Genomic DNA, 22,226 nt, shown 5'->3' on the forward strand with positions numbered 1-22,226 from the left:
CAACAAGACAGAGAGGTGGTGCTGTTTACTCTTATTCGTTTACAGCTTGCTTTCAGAGTTAAAGACTTGTAAACAACCATTACGAAACACAGGGTGTAAGTGACACTGGTGACACACACTCATTCTGTAACAATGCATGTTTAACCAGTTTAAGTCATAAACTTGGAACACATCCTTATCTAAAGGGAGGGGCACTGCATGGAAGATCCCTCTTTGATGAAGATCTGTTGCTTGGAGATGCTTTAATAGTGTCAGTCTATTGTGATGTTTGTAAGTTGTCAATGAATAAGGATTGAATAGAGTGTGGGTAATAAAAGAGGAAGTTTACCAAGCCTCTATCTATTGTGCCTTTAATCTGAAGAACTAACAAATCTGTACCAAGTTAACACCAAGAGGACAATCACACATCCATTGTATGAATATAATTGAGTGACTCAGTTGTATTAAAGGAGGTCTCTAAGAAAATGCAATCTGCTGTTATTTCTATTGGTCAAACATGTGAGAGCTTACAGGTGTATAGTCATTAATTGGGATAGAATCCATGTTTTTTCCTCCATCGATCTATAATAAGTAGATCAAGCATGTGTGAACTTGTGTGTAGAGTACTATATATTGGTAACATACAGAAAAAAGGCAAGGAACACAGGAAAATAAGTTTTCTGTTGTTTCTAATGCAGCTTTTACCAGGAAATTATTATAATGAAACAAGAAAGGTAGCAGCTAAAGAAGGTTTGACAGCATTGAACATCTTCGCGCTTCCGGTACTCAGGAACACTGACCACTTTCGGAACTGGGAGACTCTTGAGAGGAGGAAGTTATCAGCTCCTTCTATATCCTGATTTGATAACATGATATAAAATTCCCTTTTTTTTTATAGTAAAAAACCGCCATGGTCACAGTTGTCTTTTCAATTATTCTATATATATATATAGAGAGAGAGAGAGAGATTCAATATGTCATTAGTGACACATCCTCAAAGTTCAGTACTATATATACCTATTTATCTATATAAGGTGTGGATTAAAATAATTTGAAGGTCTTTTAAAAAGCTACTGGCTACTAATGCATTCTGGCAAGTCTGATCCAGATGTCTGGAGAGAGCACTTTTTATAGGTCTGTTTTCATCAGCTCGTCTTCATCGAAGTACGGAGTCAACTTCTCGATCTCACCATGCACAACGATTTGTGAATAAACTGTACAATGTACATGCATGTGTGTACGATAGGACGCGTAGCACATGCGGTCTGCCGTCAGATGTTTTACAGCGCGGGTAAAATCTTAAATCCACAAGCTAATCGTACAGTTGATCTCTGAAGTGCGCATGCGCCTATCTCTGGGTTATTTTCAGAGCTAGTATGTGATGAGCGTATCGGTCTGGTGAAGACGCAATTTCCAGCTTCAAGAAAAAATCCCAAGTCTGAAAATACTGGGTTATTTGGCGAACTCGAGCTGATGAAGATGGGCCTAATGTGTATCCATTGCACCGAAATATCAAAGTAATTTCTCATAGCAGGGGTTATATAACTCACATTTTTCAAACTTTTGAGATGTTGAAGTTGAACCTCCAAAAAAGAAGTTATGTACAACCTAAGGAATCTTGATGAGACATCAAGTATCAAGAAGGCAATTTTGAATTTCAGATTTACAGAAAAGAGCATTCAAATTGCTAAATGAAACAGGTTCATTTAGGAGAGGATATGAGGGATATAATGTGCGACTCAAGATACTGAATGCTAATAACATGTTTATAGTAAGTGCAGGGGCAATTGAATTGTTACAGAAAAGAGAGAAAGAGAGAGGGGAAGGCAAAATGAAAGGAAGATGGTACAACCCCTCCCACACCCTCCCTTCACTTGATAGCCTTGTTAATTCACATTTATCCACCCAATAAAGTACACCGTTAATCTCCGTGTATAAGGCGCACCTGTGTCGTTTTTTGTTTTTGTTGTTGTTTTGTTGCCGAAAACCCACGCGGGGAAGGACTTTTATTTAACATCGAGATGCAGTTGAAGGCGCCGATTTGTGCTTGTGAACTTGTCACAAATAATAGTAACAATGTCATTTTTAGAAGAATGTGTAAGATCATTAATGTAAATTAAAAAGTCCTAGGATAGAACCTTGTGGTACACCATGTAATAGAAGAAAAATTTGAGGAATTATTATTATAAACTACATATTGAGATCTATTAGAAAGATTACTTTCAAACCAAAATGACAGACAAATTTGAGTGTTGTTGTAGTTTCCGAGTGGTGAGTCAACACACAGATTACTGAGCTGGGAGACATTGCCAGGCATAGCGTCGGGCATAAATCAAAACTTAAAAAAAAAAAAAAAAAACTACTTGTGTATAAGACGCATCCCCGACTTTCAATTTTTTTTCGGTGGCAAAAAAGTGCGCCTTATACATGGAGATTTACAGTAATGCCCCCAATGACATCATGCAGTATCCCCTCAACTGCTGGACCCATTCTATGCCTCTGTTGGATATACAGAATCTGCTTTATAATATTACACTGGAAACATTGCTATTAACGAGCATAAATGTACATGCTATATCAATCCTCATTCATTTTTTATTACCAAGCTCCATTTCAATCATAGTCAGATGACCAATCACTTTTTTTATAGCTGATGAAGTACGAATTTAATAACGTTGGGTATTCTCTTTCATTATCTATTCATTATGCAGTGACCAGTGAAAAGGGTCAAGTCATCGGTGGATAGAGGCAAGGATTTATTCAAGCTTGGCATCGATCACTCATCTCAAATTAACAGGTAAGTTTGCAAGGTAGTCATAATTAACTCATGGTGTGGCAGGGATTTTCTGTGGATTAATTTAATTTATAAGCTGTATAGAGGCGAAACCAATACAGCTTTATTTCAGATTCATCTGTAAATGAGGCTTGAGTACTGTGAGTAGAAGCACTATAATGTACTGTGCGTAGTGGAAAGGAAACTTATGATGAATCTAAAGATTACAGAGTGTATTCAAGAATCTCATGGTATTAGAGTGATTGACGGTACTTATATGGAAACTAAAAAGTCTATAAACAGTGTCTAAAATTTCAAAATGATTGCTTGCACTTTGTTAAAATAGACATTGATTAAAATAGATATCGCATGTCAATGAAAGCTCATGAATTAAAGAAAGCAAAACGTGTTGTATTCTTCACCTAAAAATACATATGTGACCACAATCAGACATTTAAAATTAAATTTTGGCATCCCCCCCCCCCCCAATAAATGAATGAAACCGAAATCATACAAACTGGCGGCTTCGATGATACGTAGGCGTCTAGGCGATTGAAGCAATGCCACTTCCGGATTCACACAACGCCGTATCAACACCATGCTAGATGATCGATGGCAGCCATATTATCATCAATTTTAATGTACCGGTACCTAGCATCTTTGCAATGAAGAGGGGGAGCTGTTTCCATGATTAAGATGCACTGTTATTTATTTTTGCTCATTTCTTGCTTGAGTGCAAGAAAATAAGGGTGTCATATTTGGCTGATTTTAATTAAAGTCCTGTGGGCAGGCAGTCTGTCATCTCTAAATGTCTTCTGGTTAGCATGCCATGACATTGATGTACATCAGGAGAGGTTATTTCAACAGACTGTGCTCACATCTCAGGTACATAGCTGAGGCTTGAGGCATTCCAAGGGTGCCTCAGCTCAGTCCAGGTATGTGGGCAGCACCGGTCTCATCCATGTTGTTTTCTCTGTCACAGCGGTTAAAGGCAAAGCATAAGTTCAGGAAAAGTCTAGAAATGTGAAAGATTCATCTCATGAAAATCGATTTTGACAACTGAACAAATCTACATTGACATAAGCATGGTAAATGATGATGATTTTATTTGATAATGATTATAAATTGATGACATTGATTTGATAATTTTACATAACTACTAATAAAGCAATTACATGTATATTGTGGATTATTAATGGGGCAAAGCATTCAAGGATATACATGTACAGGCAATAAAGCATCAGCTTGTCTGTGAACCTAGGACTACCAGGTTTAATACAAGGCCATGGTTTATGACTGAGCCACCATGCCGCCTTTCTATTATAGTATTAGCATGTTTGCCACATTAAAAATTCTTTAAGATACAAACAGCGTGTCCACACACAAAACAGTTTATCCCGAAACTCTATAACGAAACGTCATATAAAGAATCATCGTATAAATTTCAGAGTGTCCTCACACACAAGAAACGTTGTATAAATAATTATCGTATAAATTCCAGGATGTCCACACACAGAAGAAAGTAATCCTGAAACTCTACAGCGAAATGTCGTATAGGTGCGCAGTTTGCTACTGCAGTCATGAAATGGAAACAGAAATGAGAGGTCTGGTCTCCTTTCGCTCGAGGTCACGTTAAGCCCCGTCCAGTTAGTTACACTAGTTACACTCCCCCTGTCCACACACAACATTTTTCGTGAGTAGGCGTGATTCTTTATTGAGTTCTAGTTCGAAACGATGCCCAAACCTGCGTTTCGTTAGACTAGTTTCGTTATCCGACGTATCGTTAGTGAGCGTCCACACACACAATTTCATCGTAAAACTATTGCGAAACGGTATCACTATCGCAAAACGGTATAGCTAATCACGCTTAATCACGGAAAATGTTGTGTGTGGACAGGGGGAAATTTTGCCTACAATTCAAGGCAAGATGGATATTGATATTCATGTATACTCAAGAATCTTGTTATTAACCCATTACCTACGGGAAATAGTGGTCCCTGTATTAAGTCTATGGGAATGAGAGAATCCAGTAGTCCATGGGTTAATATGGAGTAGCTTAGTATGTACTCTATAGACCTGTTTTCATCAGCTCAAAATTTCCAAATAGCCCGCTATTTCTGATTTGGGAAATGATCCTGAAGTTAAAAATTGCATCTTCATCAGCTCAAGACTTTACCTCGAAACTTGAAACTCGAGCTCGAGATATTTTGCTCAGCATTCAAGCATAGTGCAAGTCTTCCGGCTGGTGAAGATGCACTGGACAAATGGCAGGATATTTTGCCAAATGGCGGAATATTTTGCAAACTTGCCCAAGATATCTTGGGATGATTATCTCGTCCAAATATCCTGCTAATTGCAACTTCAGCTGATGAGGACGCAAATTAACTGGAGATTTTGTGATCGAGATATTTGACAATCTTGAGCAGATGAAGACAGGCCTCATGATGCTTTGTTCACCTCATCATCTTGTCAGGGACCTCAGGTTAGCTTGTCTTCTATTCTTGATATTGACATTGATGTAGGAGGGAGATTATCCCAACAGTCTGTCAGCAGGTATTCCTAGGGGCCCTAGCTAGCTGAAGCTGGGATGTAAGTCCACCAAGCCAAGGCAAGGCGCTAGTCTGGCATCATCAGAGGGGAGATCAGTCACTTTGGGACTGCATCTCTAATGGAGCCATAGAACCAGTTGTGCACTGTTTACATCAGGGAGAAATAGAATGACCTTTTGGAGAAGGAGACAGCTTTTGTCTCCGTTTGCGTCACGATTCTAGCATAGGTTGGGATTTTTTTTATTCAGGAGCTGAGCATGTCAAAGGCTTTTTGAACACATTCATTATGCATCTCAATCCAACATGGGATATGGTTGTTTACTTGATCTAGCTATCTGCATACATTATTAAGTCATAATAACAATGTTTACCTTATTTACAGGTGTATATGATTGTTTAAGGCCATATATTATTATTCACTCTAGAACTGACAGTTTTGAAATTAAACTGAGCAAACACTGAGATAGAAAAGGCTTCCTCACACCTATTTACAATATTGATAAAATCATCATATATCTTTGGAAGGATATAGACACTATTACTGTGAGTGTGACATTGCATTTTGAAGTCATTCACCTACATGTAGGTATTTTCTTTTTCTTTGAATATCAATATGGTAGTTGGCTTAATCACAATGGGCCATAACATTCTATTCAAATTCTCTCAATCGTTTTAATAGAAACCATTCCCAATTTCCAGTAATTTCACACTGATTTCTACCCAGTCGGGCAAGCTAGGTGGGGATCAACTCCTGAGAAGAAAGACGGATATTGAGTACGCTAGTCTAGGGAGACAGGTATCAGTGACACCAGAGATGACCCTCTTGTCCATAGGTGGGATAAAAATACTCCACCTCACGTTTTTGACCCTGACTTGACATGTTTTTTGATGGTATCTGGCGTACAGGGATCTATTCACAGTGGCATAACATGGCAGAAATATGCATTGCACATGCACATCCCATGTAGAGATCAAGGAACTTGTTGTTGTCGTTGTTTTTTGTTGTTGGTATAATCAAGGAGTTACCAGATGAGTCTCATGTCTTTGTGGTATAATCCAATTTGTGAATAGCAATTAGCTGATGAGTTTTACAATCAAACAAGGAGATCTAAAGTCAAAATATGACCATTAGAGTATTAAAGAAAATATAAAGGAAATTAAAACCTGAAAACATACCATTTTTTTTTGGAACATAACCCTCTTGATATTAAATAGAAAAATTTCTATTAAAAAAAATTAATTTCTGCATTTTCTACCCCTCATACTCTATTTTGTTGAAAATAAAAGCCTATTTTTAATTTACCCCAGCACACCTTTGGAGCCAGAAGGGCATTATTTGGTATCATTTTGCACACAATGAACGCCCTTCTGGTTCCAAACAGACATCATATTTCCTTTCCTTATAAGGCTAGTTACTTTAAATTTGCTCCTTTATACAAATTTGAATGCAATAGAACTCCATTGCCAAGAGCACATGTAAAAGAAGACGTCAGTGTATATACACGTACATCACACATACCAAGATATCTTCACCGAGGTGTGCACAAAAATATCTGCAGGGGTTTTGAGATCTCCTAGCTCTGTTTTTCTTCCAAACTCTGCTGGGTATCATCCCAAAATAGATCCAGACACTGAAAGTTAGCAGCAGTTGAATTTGAACTTGAAGTGGAGAGGGGGTGGGGGGAGGCAAACTTGAGCTCTGTTATCAAAATAATTAATTATCACAATGAATTTCAATGTTTTTTTTAATGTGTGTAATCCCAAACTGAAATGAGATTGTATTTTTGGTGCCTTTGTTCTGATTCCTTGTCAGCATGTGCAGTATATACAGTCTTCTGAGAATTCATTAGTGCATCCGAATGTTACAATCCTCATTTCTACCAGAAATTGTAGACACATTTCTCATTATAAAATGTGCTACTTATGTAGAAGATAGACTTGATGTATAAATAAACCTTAGTGAGAAAGCGAGTGTGTTCCCTCAGCATCCAGTCCCAATTAATGAGAAGGCCAAGGTACTGCAAAAAATCCATAATTCAAAGTTGTTTTTGTCGGCTGCAGAGGTCTTGAATGCCTTGCCATTAATTTGTGAGGTGAGGCCCCGTCTCATGCGAGCATCCCATCCTCTGCCCTGTAGAGAGTCTGTAGAGAGCTCCCTCCGACAAACACACCACTAAGAATAACAAATGTCATGAGAGAGACATATCCAATGATTTGTGTTGTGTCATCTGCCCGGGTGTAGACCCAAGTGTGTTTATCGAGAACGTAAACAGTCGATTGCATGACTTACATCTCAAGATGCTTTTCTGATTTGGTGGGGATGTAAATCAATTTCTCCTGCTACCAAACAACCCCCTTCTTACAGGACATCCTGCTCTTAGCCTTATCTTTATTCCAAGTTATATCCTGTTCCATCTCTCTCATCCATATTTTGGGGTATTTCAATCGAGAAAAACATCTCCATGCTTCTGTAGATACTCTTCCCATCACGCAAATGAAAGAGTGTACATATACGTATTCATATGAGAGAAATACATACAATCAGAATCCTTACACAATGCTGGCTACCCAAAAGAAGATTTAAGAAATAGTCATTTTCAAATTCTATGTTGACGGAAGTATTTATTTAAAAATCAATTGTAAACCTTGTGTGGCAGTGAAAATATCGTTATCTCCAGCTGACTTTAGGTTTTACTGAAAATAAAGTAATTCTCAGAAGTATGAAATCAAATAAGATTGGTCAATGGTAACTTTTAATATGCATCTTCAGTCCACTTATACCAAGGAGTTATTACACCTTGCTTATACATACAGTTTTAGCGAGGTATAATCCTGCATGATCAGAACAGTTTATGTCTTTGAGTGAGAGGAGGGGTCGTGAGCGAGAGCAGCGGGAAATCGTGCCTCAGTTACAACAGCCTACATTTCCCCTCACCGGGGGAGACCTCGTAACCAGGGTTTGAATGATGATGCAAAATGGGAGCACCCAGAAAGAAAATTAATCCAATGATGGAAAGAGATGAAAGGAAAATAGAGTCTGGGGAACACAGACATAAGGAGAAAGACAGGCAATAAAATTGAAAGGGCAGAGACGGAGAGATGGGGGATGGAGGAGTTGAGCAATGGATGAAGTTGAGGCACATGTATATTTTCAGTGTGTATACATGAGTGGAGTTGGCGTAAACTTGGTGGTGACGAGATGGGGGGCACAGAAGAGGAGGAGATCTTTATCCATCTTCTCGTGAGAAATCCTCCATGATTCATCCACGTATTACTACATAGAACATATATTTATATTAACTATCTACCAAGAATATTATTCAGTTAATTTTAACTGAATGGTAGACCTTTATCAGTTTGATGATATTTCCTATCCGTGCTATTTCTAAATCAACATCATAAACTTTTATTTGTCTTTCAAAAGGATTTATTTTTATTTCTTTCAAAGTTTCTATGAGATTGTTCTTTCAATCTTAATTTTCTCACCTTTCTTCGTATGTTTCACTTTTCAAAGTGCCCCCCCCCCCAAAAAAAAATATTACAATATTATTCTGAGTTGCTCCCCAGGTTGTTCAACTGACTCTTATACCTTTCAAGAGATCAATACTGATTTTAAATGAGCATATTCAAAATGAAAATTGTAATTATTCTGCCTCATAACCAGAGGAGTATGTCCAGAAATATTTCAAGAAAGTATCCCCAAATTGTAGTATATATGAGTTAAATTGTGGATCATAACCGTAAATACTTTTTGTGACAACTTTTGATTGGTCAGTGAGGAAAAATTGTTGTCACCCATGAGCATTTCAAAATCACTTTATTCCCTAAAGATAGTCTCCTAGATATTGATATTGAATTAGATCTAAAAAATTTGCAGATCATTTCTGTACCTTTAAATGATCCCTTGCCAATATTGAAGCCAGGGCAGGCGAGATGCAGCTGATTTGAACCATCACTCTTATCACGCCTCGGCCCGAGACTTGAAAACAGAAATTGGCTGTCACCTGCCCGAGCTTCACTGCTTGATATCCGCTCGGTTCGCGAGATCAGTGCAAGAAATAGCACACAGAGTGAGGAGACAAGAAGGTGGGGTTTAATAATGTAATGAAGGCTATCTAAGGGTATCTTTTATCCCATGTTTTATCCCATGTTTGTGCCCCATTTCTGTACCCCTTTCCCCCCCCCCCCCCCCCCCAAGGTATACAAGCAAGTGCCCGAGGGAGAGATGTGATATTAAAAATAATGCCTGTGTTGTTCCCGATAGCAGAAAGATTTATACTGCATATATTTACGATCAATCATTGTTTTAATTGTCATTGAATTAAGGAAAACTAGAGATAAAAGTTTATCAAAACGTGCAGCTTAATTTTTGTTCATATATATCAAGACATGAATGCATAGGCCTCCACATTTAATTGGAGTTTTTTTGTCTATTGTTTGTGCATGTTTAGTGATCTTAGTCTAGTACGGTACTGAATTAAAAGTAATTATTTATTACAAATGGTTTTCTTTTTAATCATAACCTAAATATAATCCAGAGCTGCCCTACTCTAAATAATTTCCTTCAAGAAATCATGTAGAAGTCCATATATTACTTCTCTTGCATTCCATTGATAAATGTTTTGGGTATAACTACATATCAATGTGGATTTCATGTTCATTGCACAGATTTCATCATGAGCATTACGGAATGAAATGATTAAAATCAGATCGGTCGTGCTGATCTACTAATAGAAAATTCTCATATCCATATAAATAAGCTTAAATGATGTTATTTCAGCCTCATTGAATGAAACCTATGCTAGGCCATGTCTGAATACGATGATTCAAGTCTACCGTGGAGACAGATTTCGGGAGTTAACACCCTAAAGGCAGAAATAATCTTGTAAAGAGCAATTACATCCTGTGGATTTTATTTTAGGCTGCATGACTCGATATTGACTTCTTGAAGATGGGAAAGGTATACACACATGTAAAACATGGATGATACCTACTAATGTTCACAAAAAAGCATTCTTAGAAATCCAATTATTAACCTTCAATTTGATTTATGTCCATTTTCATTACTTTCCAGACATTGTTGATGGATTTATGCGTTTTAATTTTGTGGAGCTTTGCTATTCCTGTATCTAATAAATCACAAAATTTCTAGTCATTGTTTGAACTCCCCTTATAAACTTCATTCACCAAGTTGGATCATGTTGTAATATTTCATTTATAGCTTGTCTGTTGTTTTATTGTTAAAAGCAATGTCAAGTATGCTTCATATTTCATGAAATATCTTAAAATCCAGATGTATCCCCCAAAAGATATGACCCCCACCACCTTCATCCAGATGTTGGTGTGGGAAATAGTTGTGTTTTTTTTTGTTCATCTTTATCAGCATTGGTGGTCCAGAATCAACTTGAAGGGAAAGGAAAGCATCTCTCTGTCTCTTCTTCTCTTTCTCTTCCATCTATTAGGAAAGATAAATAGTTTTAAAGGTATTGACCAGTTCTGGTCACGCGATTGCATTGTGAAAGAAACGTTGTGGAATCGAGCAGAAAAGGTTGATCATCTAGCATATAAGTATTGGTGTGTACTGCAAGGTTCTGGAATCATCAAAATGATGAGAAATTTGGCCCAGTCTTGGTTAAGTTACAAGCACTGTACACAGAAAGATGCATATATGGGACTACGCGATATCTATCCAGTCCGGATAGATATAATAATTTACCAAATATATCAATTAGTAGGCGGTTTCCCGGCAAAATTTGTATCATCACGTATTAGTCAAAACATATTCTTTCATATGATTGGTAATAAGAGCTTCCAATTCATTTTTTGAGAGGGCGAGCATTTCCAAAACTGGTCTATACCTTTAAGATATCCCTAAAGAAGCGTAAACTTTGAGAGAAAGTTTGTGAAAATCTTTGAGCACTTTCATTCCACTTCAAGGATGGGAAGGTTTATATCGAAACCAGTTTACTAAAGATGTGTGGCATTGAATGGAGATAAAGAACAGAGCCTTTCTTTGCTAGAAATTTGCTCTTTATATCATCTCTAACACTCTCCTACTTTTGTATACTATAACTGTAATATGGTGGTCCTTCACCAACTGTAATATGGTGGTCCTTCACCACTATTTAGAGACATGCAATACAAAGGAGAGTCTTTGTAGCATGAGGTTCAGTGGCCTCTGCATATGAAAGATTTCATGAATATCAACCCTAAAAGTATATTATTAGGTTGATTTATGTAATATTATAGTCATTCTTCTCTCTATCTCTCTCTTTTTGTTGGTGTGTGTGGGGGAGGGCGAATAAGGGGTGGAATAGAGGTAGGACTGTGCTCTATAATAACTTAAAATCAAAGTTGCAGTTTATAAAACTCATATTTTCTAGGAACGTCATCTTAAGAGTAGCCATACATATTTGCAGTATGATGTGTGGTGATGATCAGTCTCACCTGTACAGTGTTGCCTGCATGAGACTTAAGCATACAATCTCCCTTGGCTTGCACTGTCCTGCACAGCATAGAGTTCAAATTAAGCAAGCTTCCGTAATTCTTGGCAAAGATCTTTTCTCGTTTGTCATAAAACCACAAATTGAGCCATGACCGTTGCACGTGATCGTGAAGGAGAATACTCATGCTTGATGATTAACAGTGGAACGCAACCATGACTAGGGAACATTCCACTGTCAAAACATTTCCCATTGACTTAGTACAATGCAGGCCTAGTGAGGGTGTATAAGTTATTATATCATGTAGGTCTACATTTTATGTTTAAATCGATACCTATTTTAAAGTGAAAGCCCACTCTGATATCATGTTCGTTTTAATAGAAGCAGAAATATGATAGGAGTCAGTGGAAGTTTGAGCAAAATCTGATTGAAAATAAGAAAGTTATGAATTTTTGAAGTTGCGATCAATCAAACACAAGCTGGCAACTCCGGGACGTAAATCTTGCGAGTTCTCAAAAAAAAAAATCATAAATTTCTTTTTTTTTTTTCTATTTTGCCTAAAGAAAATGTTCCATCATACATGCACCCTAAATATAATTATTGGAAATACGTTCCTATACAACCCCTTCATGAAACAAATATATTCCTTCAGCAATGACTAAGAAAATGAAAGTTTATGAAATTTTCTGTATAGAGTGAATTGGAGAAGAGCTCGCAAGATACGTCACAGTTTTGCAAATTTATGTTTGATTGATTGTAACTTCAATATTTCATAACTTATTATTAACTAATTGATCAGATTTTGCTCAAACTTTCACTGACCTACCCGTTCCACTCATTTTTCTGCTTCTATCGAAATCAACATGATATCAGGGTGTACTTCCCTAGACTGTTTGAGGAAACATTCATTTTCCAAATGGGGTATATGAGAGTGGTTAGTTGCCATTAAAGATGGAGTAATTTATATAAATGTCATTTATATTTATACTTGTATAGAAAAAAATTGTTAAATTTCTTGCTTGAATGGGCAATTACAATTTTTATTGAATGGTTACATATAGTTTCTCATTCAAAACCTCTCCCATAATTTGATTGAAAATCTTGTAATGTGTAGTTTGAATTTCAATCTAGTACTGTAATCACATGACATTGTGCAGTAGTACCAGACACACTAAGATGAAATTTCCCATTTGGGAGAGGATAAGAAATTCAATCAAATGCAATACGCTTTGAAGATGCATAATAGCCCTGGGGGTTCTTCCGGATAAGCAAACTTGATTACAGAAAGAATTCTTGTCTACAGAGATTGGATTATGTTGGTGCGAATGCCACGCTCTCTGCTCCATTTATTTCAATTAGCGCTACGCATCAAACGCGCATCGACAAATTCACACTATACCACCAGTACGGACTTCTGCATATTTCAGATTACATAACGTTACCCCACCCACCCTTACCCCACTCTTCCGTGTATATTCAGCCCCTGTTAGGGATCATTACACTTCATTAACCCCCCCCCCCTTCTCTGCCATCTCCGGCCTGTGAGTCAAGGAGCGAGATTCACGCTCCTCGCAGCTTCTCGCAGCATCTTGCGCTATTACCCCCCTCGGGCTTGTACGGAGAGTGAATAATTCATGTCCACGAGAGGTCATAATGTTAGCCGCTCCATGCCCTGCAAATCCAACGGATGGTGCTCATAGAATGGGAATTCCCAACTGGCTCCGAAGGGGGCACAGGAAAGGGGGCAGGTTACGGAGAAAAATTTGTTTAACATACATATAATATAGGCCCACTGTTCTCCTCATTAGTTAATAAAATTTGTGCCACAGCTATTTTTTACTCATAGTTTATAAAAGAGTAGATACATTAAACGATAGCAGACAAATATTTGAATGAAAGCACTTAAAGGTGTATACAGCATGTACGGATGCAGGTTATATAATATTAAACTTAAATGTTCCTGTGATATATTCAGAATTATTCTCACTTGTGATGGATGCAGAGTGTGTATCTTCTCCTTGCCCCCCCCCCCCCCCCCAAAAAAAATACCTGCCAATCTTTTTCATATTCATTTTGGTTGGAGTATATATACCGGTAATGGGAGAGCACTGCTTTACAATATAGAATATGTACACTGAGATTCGCAGCTAGTCATAATCCTTTCTATTCAGGATGCATTATTCATCGTACCTTCAGTTCATTGAGTTATTCGTCCTTCTGCTCTTGTTAAAAAATCCTGGTCTGTCTAGCAAGTCTCCCCTGCGTTGTGACCAGTAATTGTTATGAAATGCAGTAAAGCCATATATGCAAATTATTCTGTATTGATGTGAATGATGTGAATCATGTTTATCTTGTTTACCAGTAAACCTCGCACTGTATATTATTGGTAGATGGACTCATGGATTTAGGCAGACAAAGGTTTCTAACTTGATAAAAGGCTCTTCATATGACTGACTGTGCATAAACAGCCTTTAGAAACGAGGCATGCGACTGTCAGATTTAGTTTTGATTATGATTGCGAGGAATGATTGATGAATGGGAAGTTTCTATTTTGGTAAAATGTGCATAGATACCCACAAGTCGATCTACTAAATTGCTGTTGGGGTAGATACAGCTTTTAGTGAGTGCCATCAGGAAAGCGGAAGGCATATTTCATGTTCCAAGAGTTATGAGCATAACTCTTTACATGTGTGCATGTTTTTATGTCATTCAGTTCTCTGTTTTCATGCTCCATGAACAGCTCAAATGACAATTTCGTATCAGTTTGTGTCAGAAGATAATTTCCTTTCTTTTATTCTGCACACAGAAAAAGATTATTCAATGTCAGTATTTATATTTCTCTTTTTTTTTAATCAAATGAGCATTATTTTTCTGCTCGAGAACCATTTTAATCAAATAGGAATTAATACTTTTCTGGTTTAGAACCATTTTTGTGTGTTTTAAAAAAAAAATGTTATGGAAAAAAAGCTTTAAAATATAGAGATTACACTGGCAACATCAAACTCCTATTCATGATGTAGCCTACTCTAAAAAGTGATCATATAATGTATCAGATGGGAATTGCATGGTAATAAACACCTACCTACCTACCTACCAGACTCTCATTAATTTTGACAGGGTATTGTTTTACCAGACACCTTGCCCCATTGCATTATGGAGTTAAATATAATGACTTTCACATAACCCCATGCATGCATTCTTGATGCAGGTGGTCTCACATGAGGCCTGCTTTCATCAGCTCGACTTGGCTAAATAGCCCTCTATTTTGTGATTCGGGAAATTAGCACAGAGTTACAAATCACGTCTTCATCAGCTCCAAACTCGAGTTCAAGAAATTTGCTCAGTGTTTGCGCACAGTGGGAGTCTTCGGGCTGGTGAAGACGGACCACAAATAGCGGGCTATTTTGCAAACTAGCCCAAGATATTTTGGGAAGTTTTCCAGAGCAAATAGCCCACTATTCTGGAGCCCTCCTTTGAATAATTTTAAGCTTTTGAATGGCCTGAACCCGTGCTTGTGAATGAACGTAAATTCAATATCTTATCGTTTACATATCGGTATTGATAACAGTGCATATCTGTGCCAATATCATTCTGTTGTTGACTGGCTAAAGTCCATTATCAATGAGTGATAAAATCATTAAAACAATTGACCTGAATAGAAGTTATGGAACACATGTGTACATTAAAATTGTAGGTACCTATCAAGGTATATGAATCCCATATAATATTCATTGGTAAGTGTTTTATAGAGTGGAAATGATGATCAGGTTATCAAAGTTAACGGAGTCAGCAGTGATTTTCATTATAACCTTCGCTTTGAAACTACCGGTATGCAGACTGCAAAGTACTGTGTGGTGTATTATAATACTGTTTTCACACTGGCAATATTTTGCTTAACTCCGTACTATAGGTGGGGTTAAGGGGGGGGGGTCTTAGCCCCACCTATAGTACGGGGTTAAGCCTATTTCACTTTCTGTTCATACTGGCATTTACCAAAGTGGGCTAAAGTTGGCTAACCCCACCTATAGTACGGGGCTAAGCAAAGTACGGGGTTAAGCAAAACCAGTGTGAAAAGAGTATAAGAAAGGGAAAAAACAGGATGCAACTACATGTATCTTATTTGCTTTCCATGGAGAAACTGCCCACATACATGTAGAACAAATATCGAATTAGGCTTTGGTAGTCGATATACATTGTCTTTTATAAAAATGTACATTTGCGTGATATATTATGTCAAAGTAAATATTTCGCAAAACATGTATCAAATATCAAAGACTTGTTTTTAATTCAGACACATTTTTGGAATGTAGTGTGTCAAAGTCAATATTTGGCAATGAGATATTTACTCAAAATTCGCTTCTAATTTATGCGAGTGTGACACAAACATGATGAAGAACAATAAGCTGAACTGAAATTGTTTTTATTTGTTTAAAAAAAAAAACTATAGGCAGGCACCAAAACATGCGACTGTATAGCATATTGACCTTGGCAATGTACATACATGTACTGTATAAGGATATTGTGAATTTCGTTTTAATTATTCTTCTTTGTTGTTTTATCCACAACCCCTTCCCTGATACTTTTTTAAAATTTGAATTAAATTTGTTATCATGAACAGTCTGTGACGTCCTCTCTAAACCCATCCTCATTCTCGCAAGGGTTTATGGTTTGATAGGAGGGGCTTTTCTTGCAGAAATGTTTTTACCGTCTAGGGAAGATATACATACAATTCAATGGGAAAGACTGTGAAATTCTCATAAGGGGCGTGGGATAATTTGTTTTTCTTTCAGGAACTGAAATAAGAAATAATTTCCATTGGAAACTACCCATTCTTAGGGACAGGATTGTGCAAAGACTATTTAATACTGGGATACACATTAATTCTCATGGGATAAGGACGTTCCTATTCATGATGAAACTAAATTCAATAATTATTAAATTCCACTATAAAGTCAAGCATTATCTGTATTGCGAGGGTGGGATAATGTCGTACTGAATGAGAGCAAGTAGAATAACATTTTTGTCTACAGTTTGTGGGAAAATGATAACATGGGAGGTTCCTGAACAATAGAAGAAGAACATAGAAAAAAGAATTGAAACCCATACGAAAGGTTGTACTGTTTATTCATCTGCCTGAATGGATGGCAGATGCATGTTTCTTTGTCCTTCTTATCCTTTTTTTCAAAACCACTCTATGTAACTCCCAGGGACATCCAGGGTTGGCTGTCTGAATAAAAATGTAAAATATAAATAGATTTCTTACGAGTCCATAATTAGGTAGTCTGGCACACATATTTTATACATTGCTCTATTCTTGAAAGGCGTGGTATAAATTTTAAATTAATTTTGCACCCTGATTCTGATAGGTGATCAGTTCATGTATGATTTGATAAAGTTATCGTCTTGTGCCTTTTTGTTGTGGATGTTTTTACAGTAAGCTTCTGATCAGGTTCAGGGTTTTTTTTAAAAGCAATTTACTTCAGGATGCTAATGGAATTACTTTTGGTGATTAATTTGGTAATACATAAAGTGGCACTAATGCATTGCGATACTTTATACTAACTGCCTATACGCATGGCTTGAAGATGTTTAAAACTATATCTTGAACCTTTTTGTTTAGACTGTAAAGAATTTGGTTGTCATTAGTTTATCCCATAGGCGTAGGGTATATAATAGATTTTTCTTTAATAGCACATTTAATTGACTTTAAGATTTTGACCTCAAACGATGGGCATTTTGTGTAAAAGTTTTTGTAAAGCCTTTGTCTACGTACAGTGTAGAAAAATTATTCATGCTTGCTTTTCATCACAAGGTTTTTGGCATCTATATTATTTTCTGTTTTTTATATTTTTTTTATTTTTCCCACCTTCTCTTCTTCCCATCCCTATTTTAAAAGTTTTGCTTCTGTTGTTTCGATGAAGAAGCATATCGATTATTTCACTACCTATTAAAAATAGACAGCATGATGAAAAATTAATGTCCTTCACTGTACTCCTGTGTGAAATGTTATGTTTTGTTTTTTTTTCTTTTTCAAATGAGTTATGACAAACAACATGAAATGTGCATGAATCATCATTTATATGCGAACCCCTTGGATTAAAAATTTGAAAAATGCTTATCAATCTATGGATATGTGCTGATGAGAGAAATATGGCTAATTCTACCATCAAAAGGAATGGACACAACATGGGATTAAGCGCTTTTTGTTTCGATGTAAATCTAGAATCTGCATAGAGGACATGATGTATGTGTATTTGGCTTTGAAATCACACTTCCTGGCAACAAAATTGGCCATATCCTCAGTAACGACATTCAGGAGGATAAGGCCATCTCTAATCCCTGCTTAACACATAATCTGTGCAGGGTGTACCATGTGATAATGGGCAGTCTTGCAGTTGTAGTACACTGTAGACGGCGTTAAAAGTGAATGTCTGGGACTGAGAGATGATATGTTGGTCAATCACATAGATTTAAATGGTAGCCTACAAGAAGAATTATTTTCAGAAAATCTGCAGATTAAGAGAGTTGTATGAACCCTCCATTGGCTAAAGGAAATATGTATGCAAGTAGAATCCTGTGGACCCATTCCCTTATATCCTTAACATTATAGAAATCAAATTATCAGATTAGGGGGTAATTAAATCTTGAACAAACTAATTTGCATTCATTTATATGACCACTGTTTGCCTTTAATATGCACAGTTGTTGTGAAAATGTTTTTGGAGTGGGTGAGTCTGGATGGTTTATTTTTTTCCTTCCAAACAGCCTTGAATGCCTTGCTAGACATATTGTGTCAGAGAAAGTACATGTAAATGGATGTAGAAAAAAAAATACAGCTGCATGTAAATTGAGTGTTGTTATACCATCTGCACTCGAACACCTCTGCAAGGTCGTCTGTACTATAATTTATTTCAAATTATATCTACCGTGCAGGATCAAATTTGCCATTTTGTAAAAGCATTATTGTATTCGATATGACTCACCACTTAAATATAGTCCCAGTTATGACATATGATGTTTGCGAGAATTCCTGAAATACAGTTGCCATGCTATGTCAACTCAGACTTTTAGTTTTAGAGTCTTGAAACTCAAAGAAACCGCTTTTTCACAAGAAATCCAAAGTGATACTGATACCAGGCTAAAGCCCAAGGGATGTCTTAAATATGAAATTAGAAACATGTTTCTAATAGCTACATGTATGCTGACATTTCTCTGAATGTTGTCATGTTTCTTAAAATACCACTTGCCTTTTGATTGTGAGTACATCTGAGCTATGCATCCGGAAAATTCAAGACAAATGATACCGTTGTAGAAGTGGTTTCCGGTACAAAACTATTTTTAGCTCAGACAGATGTACCTTGGTTTTCTCCAAACTGATAAATGTTTACGTCATGTTGTTTATGATATTTTTTAGACAGGATTACGAAGAAAAAAAACAAACATTATCTTCCTTCCTCCTCATTCTCCATCTTCTTATACCACTCGCACCACTCACACCGATTCCTCCTCTTTCTCTTCAGCATCTGATTTCTAACTCCAACTCTCATTCCCTTTGTACCAATTTTTAAGTATTATGCCAGTATTCATTAAGCCTGTGTCGGAAATGAAAAGGGATCTTTATTATACTACTTTTTTTGCATATAATACTAGCTGTTCCATATTTTTCTCTTCACTTTCATGACAATTGAGATTATACCTACAATATATAGGAAATTGATTGGCACATCAACCTTTAATGGTTCAAATTCTATTGTACAGGAGCCATTATCATTTCTGTCTATACTTTATCAAAACTAAATTTTTATTTTTACCATTTTTTTTTTGGTGACCTTCCCAGACATCTATATATTATAACTATGAGTAATCATGGCATGAGAACTCAAGCGTAAAAAGATAAACATGGGTCCACAAATACACTCTACCGAGATCCTTGGCTATTGTAGAGGTTCCAATGGGAGAGGTCATAACTCAGCATGTCGATCTACTCAAATAATACAATTTGAACACAACAAATGTCTGTTATTGGTGCGTGGCCTAATTTGCTTCCTCTCAACACGTTTTGAATCCCTGCAGTTTGCCTCCGTTCTTTTATATTCTCTCCCCACCTCTCTCAACCTCTCTCAATTTCTCTTTCCCCTATGTTTTTTTTTCTTCTTCCTTCAGTACAAGAAATATTGCCTTTCATGTATAATTTTAGGCTTGCTAAATAGCCTTAATTTAATTCAATTGATGAAATGAAAGCAGCAAATTTGCTATAGATATTCCAAAATATTGATTTTATTTCACTCTTTGCCTAAGATTATGATGAATTCCTTAAGATAAAATGGAAGAGTAATTTGCCTTTAGAATAACATGAAATGCATGACAGCAAGATAAGATGTTTGCCCATGTGATTGAGAAGCTAAGGGTCTGTTGACATTGTATACAAACATCTTTATCTCTAGACACAACTCATGTCAAATCACTCATTAGAAGGACAATGTTGTTTAAGTTGTCAGACAAAGTGGATCATTGAATTTGTTATTCAATTGTTAATTAACTGTTTTCTTGAAATAGTATTACATCAGCGTGAACAACAAATAGTGTATCCATGTTGTTTTCTGTATCTTCTACATCCCCCCCCCCACCCCCTAGCTGTTGCATTTGAATATTCCTAGACCCTAGTCAATGATTAAACACGCACAAACGATCTTTTATTGAGACATTCCTTGTAGTTGATTCTGTTGCCATATGAACCTACCAGAGAAACGAGCGAGCGCACCCCAGGTGATTGCCCAGTACTCTACTGCACCCGCTCAAAGTTTGAATGGGACAGTTGGTAGACCTCGAGCCAGCCGCTTGTGTACCTCGGATCACACACTAGAACCGATTGTGGCTCTCTCTCTCTCTCTCTCTCATTTTACCGTGTGCTGCATGCTGTAGCTGGCAGAAGTACTGGTAGTCTCCAGAACACTTTTGTGGGGTTTCCCAGACTTGCAAGGAATTATTCATTGGATAGATAAAAATATATTCATGAAGTTGTTTATTTGAAATAGGCTGATTATTCGTGTATTGAAGGTAAGATAGCTTGATTCCATGTTTATTGAAGGTAAGATAGCTTAATTCCATGTTCAAAGTCCATTATGAATGTGATTCTTAATGAAGGGGCATGCCGTGGTGAATGTATTGATCGAGATTCAATGTCATGGAATGGAGTTCCAATGCCTATCGTGGAGGAATAATTCTATTCATATATTATTATGGGAATATTTATGAGACGCTTGTGAAAGACACCATAAATTGCCTCCACACCTATTTTTCTGTGTACTGTCTAGCTTTGTGATTGTGAGTAGTTTGTATTTTTATTCAGTTCCACTGCATACCTTCTTGATTTCTATTAGTTAAATGAACAATGCAGATTTGCGGCTTGATGCTTCTAAAATGTAAATGTAATCTATTTCAAGGTTGGAGTACTAGACAATGTACAATATTGAGTTTTGTGTATTAAAATTTTTGAGGTTTTATTTTGGTATATGTATCGTACATATGCATGTTAAAAGGTTTCTCTTTTTCTTTTCAAGTTTATTTAGGTTGTAAGAGGAAACCCTTTTTGGGGGTAATTTCTCATAAATATTGAAAGAAGCAGTAACCAGACACTACTTATACTTGCACTTAACTAAGGGATTTGTCTCTTTATAACAAATATTGAAATACAGTTTTGTTTTGTTGTTGGGAGGAGGAAGGGGAGAGGTGGGCTGGAAGATACATGTAGATGAATGCCTGCAAGACATAGAGATCCTGTTTTTGTTTTTCAGTCCCCTGAAAATTCTGAACGTGATATGCAATGCATTCCACTGGATGAGTAGATGCACATGTCTTGGCAATATAATTATAATTGGATGTTTATCCTTGAATTCCAACCTATCATTCTCTTGCAACTCAAATATGACCCCATGTATGGTATTTCCAGGTTTATTACTCCAGGTGATACCTTGACCGCAACTTAGAAAAACAGTCATCAGAAAAATTATTTTAATTCCATTATATTTGTCAAAACCATGGGATTGAATTCAACCTATAACCGCTGGCATTGGAATATATGATGGTATTGATTTTTATTCAGGCCTATTCCTCACTTTGAATGTCTGCAGTTTAATACATTTGACGATTTACAGGAATTCCTAAGTTCTTTATGTAGCAGAAGACTTCCAGTATGTTCTCTTCTGCTATCAAATGTTACTTGTTTATAAATGCTGCTGAAGCTTATGCTATGAAAGAATAACTGGAGTCTTTAACAATCTTTCTAAAAGGTAAATACCACCCCCCCCCCCCCCAAAAAAAAAAAAAATAAAAATAAAAATAATAATAATAATAAAAAAAATAAAAAGTACATTCACATTTATGCCTTTACACCATGTGATAAATATTGTTTGGCTAAATTCCATGTACTCACAGTATATTTCAGAGATTATTGGAGTAGACACCGGAAATAATTGTCTGTTG

General features: G+C 36.6%; 1 protein-coding gene across 4 annotated transcripts in view; it reads left to right on the forward strand.

Moving 5' to 3' along the window:
- LOC579742 (neuronal cell adhesion molecule) overlaps positions 1-22,226 on the forward strand; it is a 164,958-nt gene that overhangs the window by 23,296 nt on the left and 119,436 nt on the right. For all 4 annotated transcript variants that reach the window (XM_030972696.1, XM_030972701.1, XM_030972700.1 and 1 more), the window contains exon 2: positions 2,691-2,776. The gene's annotated coding sequence lies outside the window, so the exon portion shown is untranslated. The remainder of the gene's footprint in view (positions 1-2,690; positions 2,777-22,226) is intronic.

The sequence above is a fragment of the Strongylocentrotus purpuratus genome, unplaced genomic scaffold (assembly GCF_000002235.5).
Source record: "Strongylocentrotus purpuratus isolate Spur 01 unplaced genomic scaffold, Spur_5.0 spur5_scaffold_6, whole genome shotgun sequence".
In the NCBI taxonomy this organism is placed as follows: Eukaryota; Metazoa; Echinodermata; class Echinoidea; order Camarodonta; family Strongylocentrotidae; genus Strongylocentrotus; species Strongylocentrotus purpuratus.